This window comes from Tigriopus californicus, chromosome 4 (genome assembly GCF_007210705.1).
Source record: "Tigriopus californicus strain San Diego chromosome 4, Tcal_SD_v2.1, whole genome shotgun sequence".
Lineage (NCBI taxonomy): Eukaryota > Metazoa > Arthropoda > Copepoda > Harpacticoida > Harpacticidae > Tigriopus > Tigriopus californicus.
In genome coordinates, this window is record NC_081443.1 from 1,584,320 (window position 1) to 1,590,304 (window position 5,985).

Here is a 5,985-nt window from a genome sequence, read left to right on the forward strand (position 1 = left end):
CCACATGTTGCAAAGGTCACTTTGATCGTCTACCATATTTAATCGCCTTTTTTAAATAATCTCAAACAGTAGTTTGTCAGATTGGCAAAAATGTACAGAAATATTGGTGGAAGTTATTTCAAACCCAATCCGTTCATAGAAGGTCATTTGTTCCAGTTTACATTTGTGCTCAAAGACCAATTTCAATGTAGTAATCGCCTTTTGTGCAGAATACCCGTTCTCTTGAGACGAGGATACTCCTCATTCCCAGGATTTTTTTTGCTTTAAAAAAGCTGAGCTTTGTCGCTTTTCCTTCTTTTGTTATCCCTTGGGAGAAATCTGAAAGCAAAACATTGGGGCTCTGCAATTGTTTTAGATAAATGAAGGAATTGAACCCTTTTTCTGGGAATTGACAGCTGGGCCTCCATGATAAAGTGCCAGCTTACTTCGTCATGGTAGTCCATCCTCGAACCATCATTTTTTTGCCCTCTCTTACATTTGGAGCCCGTTCACAGATTACATAGTGCTGTAGATGAAAAGTCGCCCTTCCCCTTGATTTAATGGCTTGCCGAATGAATGAAAACCCCACCATCCGTGTGTCAATTCTTGACAGATTACCCAAGGGAGGCGTAGGAACTTTTCCTTGAATCATTGGAGCCATTTTTTAAAAAAGTTTTGGACACACAAAAGGAGAACCTTCGATCTCATTTGGACCCCTCCGACAAAAAGTGGATTGTTAAGAGGAAAAAACGAAAAGAATAGGCAATGAAAAGAGAATTTGAAGGCACAGAAAAGAAGCTCTTAATGACGTTTGAAAGCTCTAATAGGTTCACAATGTACTTCCTCATCATCCAAATTGGTCCCAAGCATGGCTCTAATTCCATTCTCTTTTCTAACCTCCCAACAAAGGCCAATTGGTTCCCAGTTCAGGAGACCTTGCCAGGTAGGATGACGTCGAATCAGTGGTTGATTGCTTTTTTAAAGAGTGCCTTAAAGAGGATAAGCAATGTCGGATAAGGTTAGTATACGTATAATTTTGGCGCAAAACCTTCGTTTGGCGAGTGAAGAAGATAAAATCAGAAACTACCGCAACAAAGGGGTGAGTTGGCGTACTCTTCCTGTGTGCCCTGATGTGTACAGCAGACAGCCTTTAATCGTCACAAGAAGAAGTCGACGAAGACGGCCATATTGCGGGGAGTAGTTCGTTTCTTCGCCTATAAAAAAGTCCAATCTCTCTTTCTCTCTCTCTTTCTCGGGGAGTTGCTATCTTTATTTTGCCAAGCCATTCTATTTCAGACGAGGGACTTAGAGGGAGGGGGAAAGTATCATTTCAATCCTTGAGAGACATTTTGCCTAGTCTCACAAAAAGAAGTTCTCTTCACAGTGTGGCGGTCTTCCTCGTTTGTGGGACTGTTTGCTTACTTTTGCTTTGACATAGTATTGTTTAGGACGGGTTGGCGCTTTCGCTTGCATGCGTGCGTGCGTTGCCACATGATGATGCTCAGTAGAGCTTAGGCAAATGTGAAAGAACAAATAGACAAATGGAGAAACTTCAGTTACAACACGGTTCCTCACAGCTTGTCGCCGCTCCCTTCTGCAAGCCTTCAACCTGAACGTGTGGGATCAATACTCACCTCGTAATCAAAGGGACCACCTAGCCCGAAAACCAATCAGTTGTGTAGTTTTATTCGACAAGTCACACAATTCAATGCCGAAGGTTTCAGTGTACAGAACTTGCAAAGCTACAACACTAGGCATTCAAGGGCATTGGAGGCCGGTTGATTAATGATTTGGCCAAACTGGAATTGAACTCTAGTAGGAAGCAACCTGACAGAAGGTACAAATTACTTGAGGGAGCTTCTATTTATTCATCGACCTTGTGGCTCGAACATCCAAGGGACCTGCACATAGAGTAAGACGGAGGAGGCTTGTTCTTGGGTCTTTGTTGAGATGGCACAAGAAAAGTGTCGCTGGGGAATGAAAAATGCTTCTAATCATCGCTCTGAGGGCCCTTGGCGATGATAAACCGCAATTTTCATTCCAAGCAGACTCCCACGGGAGGACTTAATATTCGTAGCGAAGCTGATATAATGTTGGGTACTGTGTCAATTACCCTCCAGGATTCAAGGATGCATGAAGTTTTGACATAAATTGCCATTAAGGTATATTTCAACTCGTTGCCCGGTCGCTCAGGCCTTTAAAGACCACCCGATAGAACTGGCTCTCAAGGCTTCTTATGGCTTTCAAGTTAGATTTGTAGGTTCATTATAGTGCATGCGAAGAGGGAGACAACAAAAATGAGAGCGCTAGCGTCAGAGAGAACCATTAGGAAATAATAAGGCCATTATGATGAAAGGATCCCATGCTTTCAACACATGAGCTTGATTATCTCATATTTAGTCACTTCTCGCCCAATTCTCAAGAACTTTCAGACACCCCATCTTCAATGGTGTCCTAGAAATATCATTGGACCTAGCCTATGCTTTTAAGGCCATCATCACCTCGTGCCGTTATCTGGCCTTTCTTTTTCCTTCACACCATTAAAGTTCGGACTGTAAATTTCGCTGGCCTTCGTTGCTGAGTGATTCCTGTGAGACATCAGAAATTGGGATTGAGTTGTTGAAAAGTTTAGAGCATCCCCCAAAAGAAATGGAATGGAGCGCCTAGTGATCCCCGATCCATGGGTTGGTGAAGGGTACGTGCTTCAATTTCAAAGAGGTTTGACCCCGACCCAAAATGGAGCACTGAAATCCACGGATTTAGTTACAGCGGCCAGAAAGACCAACATTGACGTTCGCTGCAGCCTTTGAATGAGAACTTTGAAACTCTCTGTAAGAGCTGTGACGAGGATTTCTGTGACTGCTTTTCGCTTTGTGTATGGTCAATACGAGTTTGGGTGAATGGGGATCAAGCTAACGGGAACAAGGGAGAGTTGGGATTGGAACCTCATGCAATTCTGTGTGCCCAGCCATGGCTCAAGATATTCAGATATGAATCTCTAAAGCTCCGACTTCTCGTGATAAACCGAAATGATTTAGCCAGTGGCGTTTTTTCGTTCCAGGTAAGTGGTGCTGACCCAGGAAGTCGTTTGATAGGATGAAGGCCCCTTGATTTCTTATTTTGGCGAATTAAGGGCAAAACGCCACCGATCTTGGCCTGTGCCTTTGATGATGAAGCCATAAATCTAAACAGTAGAGCCCTCAAGAGAATAAGCTCCTGTGTCGAATTATAGTGTTGGACGGACCTCTGCACGGCTAAAGGCTCATAAGGGGGCCCATCTGGATTGAGCTTCTCCTCTAAAGACCCTCCTCGACCTTGTTAGCCTGACCTTTGCCCAAGAAAAAGAAGACTATTCAGGAATGCACGGAGTTTAAAGGTTTCGTTTCTCTTCTCTCTCTCTCTCTCTCTCTCTCTCTCCCTTAGAAAATTGGTTCCAACGAGAAAAGGAGGAGTGTGTTTTATGGTCTCTGCAATATGAACATACAGATCTCCTAAACTAACACCCCACGTTCTCTTGGAACAGATCAAGAGTGGGGAAGAGCCTGCCAAGATTTTCCCTCTTGCCTTGTAAGCATAACCACCAATCTGATTTCCAACACAGCGATCAAGTTTTGACCCAAAGACTATTCGTTGGTCCCGTAGTGATCGGAAGGTTTTCTCGTTTTGCCTACTTTTTGGTCTCTGAACCCGTAGAAATATTGGGAGTGCACTTTGGGAAATGTAAAATTAGGGTTTGAAAGCCTTTTCCTTGGTGAGTGGTGGGTTGTGTGGTGGCTGACAGGTTGTAGAGGTTTCATGAGGAGAGAAGAAGATGGAATTCTTTTGATTTTCATGTCAAGTTGATGGATTGAACGGCAAGCAGGAAGAGGCGTACAGCTCTTTTTGCTGCCTTCTGTGAAGTGGTTCTCGGTTCTTTTTGTGAGCCATATTATGAAGAGCTCGCTTGGGCTCAAGAGTTTGTGTAGTCAATTCCTCGACGCTGTTTGGTTGGTGTTTCGTGTCAGCTTCGACCGATGATGGGTCTGTTGCGAATTATTTCCAAAGCTCCAATGCAATGATCTCTAAAATTGCGTCCTGTGGGCGAGACGAATCGAGAAGAAGCTAAGAATTCGGTGGGGATTACGAGACAGTTGCTGCCATTGGCCTCCATTCTATGCTGGATGCCAGAAATACACAGAGAAAGAGCTGCACAAGAAAGCGCGTTATGTTCAACATTCAAGTTGTCGGACGACAACAAGACAACAATTTATAGACTAATGAAGATCAAGTTTTAGAATCTAGATTGCTTCTTTGGTGCAAATTAAGCTTGTATTATTTAATTCACAGTGCCTTAAAGAAGCGATTCATGGCCGCTTGAAAATGAATTTCTCAACAAATGTCTTGTCATGTTTGTCTACACGACGCCAAGAGGCCATATTATGGAAACTGAAAATGAATTACCAACAAATTTAAAATGTCAGTCAAATGTTGATGAATTTCAAGTATTGGGGTTTCGCCCTTCCAATCCAATTATAAATGGTCGAATCTCCATTTTCCAAAGCTATTTCGGAATCATTTTTTTGTTATACTAAGAAGCTACGCACGAAGTGTCGTCTACTATCGAATCGATTTAATTTGTATTTGCAAAAGGAGGAATCAGGCTTACCTAGCACTACGTCCATGGCTCAACAGAAGCCGCTGAGACTCTCAAGCACATCAAGCGCTTTGGGCGGACGAAAACTGCACCCACTCTGTTGTTCCATAATTGAATGGAATGCAACTCCGGCATTGAACACGCCTTCGAGGGCGAATGATGTTGGAAACACTTGACTTAGAGGCTGGTCTCAACAAGCACTGTACTGCCCTCTACCGTTCGTTCTCATTTTCTGAGCTAATCGGAATTTCCAAGGCCTCTGGACTTTTTCCGGTGGATCCGGATAGATGAGTGGGCCAAATATTCTGAAGGGCTACTGCCAGGTCTTCCAGCAATTAAAAATGAAGGGTGCCACTAGAGTTGGTGATGGATGAATGACATGGCAAAATGCGTGTGCCAGAATGACATTGAAATTATGCCTGGCATCGCCAAAACTGAGTCCAAAGTTGGTGATGCCGAGCTCCGTCAAGCGACAACGACTTGAATGCAATTTCTTAATCCGCAATTTGTAAGCAAAGTGGGCTGTAAAATATCTGATGATAAGATTGGTCGGTCTCTGTTCCACGTGTTTGCCAGTACCCCACTAAGGTGGAGAAAGTACTTTGTTTGCTCAGGAAATGGGATGCATAACTGCTCGAGCCCTTCACAAGATCTTGTGTGGTTGCAAAATTGGTGCATCCTTTGACCCTCTGAATGAGGCCTTTTTCGTTCGCTCTGACTTGCAATTTTTACCTTCAAAGTGCTTGGAGGTCTGAGGAGCAATTTCAGCCTTCAAGGTCCCGCCACTCATTCCCGCTGTTTCTCTGTTTTGGCTCGACATCGGCCATAAATCAAGGCCTAAATATACTTCCGTTTCTTTACAACTTTCACAAGCTCAGTGGAAATGGGAACTTTCATAAAAGTCGACACGGCGCAGTACGCTCCAAACGAGTATGTGCAAATATTTAGCTCGGATTTCAGCACCCGTCAAAGCAGCTCGGGTTTCTTGATCCACGCTTGACAGAAGTCGTTTAAATTGTTTTTTGGTGGTCCACACAGGAGGGCCAGATTCCATAGAGACGGCTAGAAAAACACACTTCAACTCGTGTACGTCGTTAACTTGTACAGTATGTCTGTGCGGGAAAATCGAGCTGAGTTTTATCCGATGATAGTATTCCGGTTGAGGAGAGAGTTCGTTATAATCAGCAATTAGTCAACAAAGGGACTGAACGGATACATTGTAAATGGTGGTATGTGCAAAACAGATGAGATTTTTCTTCGAAGTTGACAATGCAAGCGAGGCTTGGAGGGAACTATTTTTAGATGGAATGTTACATTCCGATTGATAAAGCTGTAAAGCATTATAAAACCGCACTCCAAACAAAGGTTTTGGG